Raw genomic sequence first — 298 nt, forward strand, 5'->3', positions numbered from 1 at the left:
ATCTAAAATATTAATATCTTTTATTGATATAAATGATATATGAAGAAAAGAGTAATTTTTACATTGATTTACGTTATATACTCATTCTATTAATGTATTTTGAATTTTATGCAGTTAGCTGTGTGAATAATACAAATACTCGCCATTTCAAACTTATAAGTCACATAGAATGAATAGATAAAATTTTACTAAAAATATTCAATGATATTCTATGGTTCAATGTTCAACACAGTTATAAAATTTTATAAGATAATGAAGAATATTACTATTGCTAAATATACTCACACAGACTATTTAA

This window comes from Habropoda laboriosa, unplaced genomic scaffold, assembly GCF_001263275.1.
Source record: "Habropoda laboriosa isolate 0110345459 unplaced genomic scaffold, ASM126327v1 scaffold32, whole genome shotgun sequence".
Classification (NCBI taxonomy): Eukaryota; Metazoa; Arthropoda; class Insecta; order Hymenoptera; family Apidae; genus Habropoda; species Habropoda laboriosa.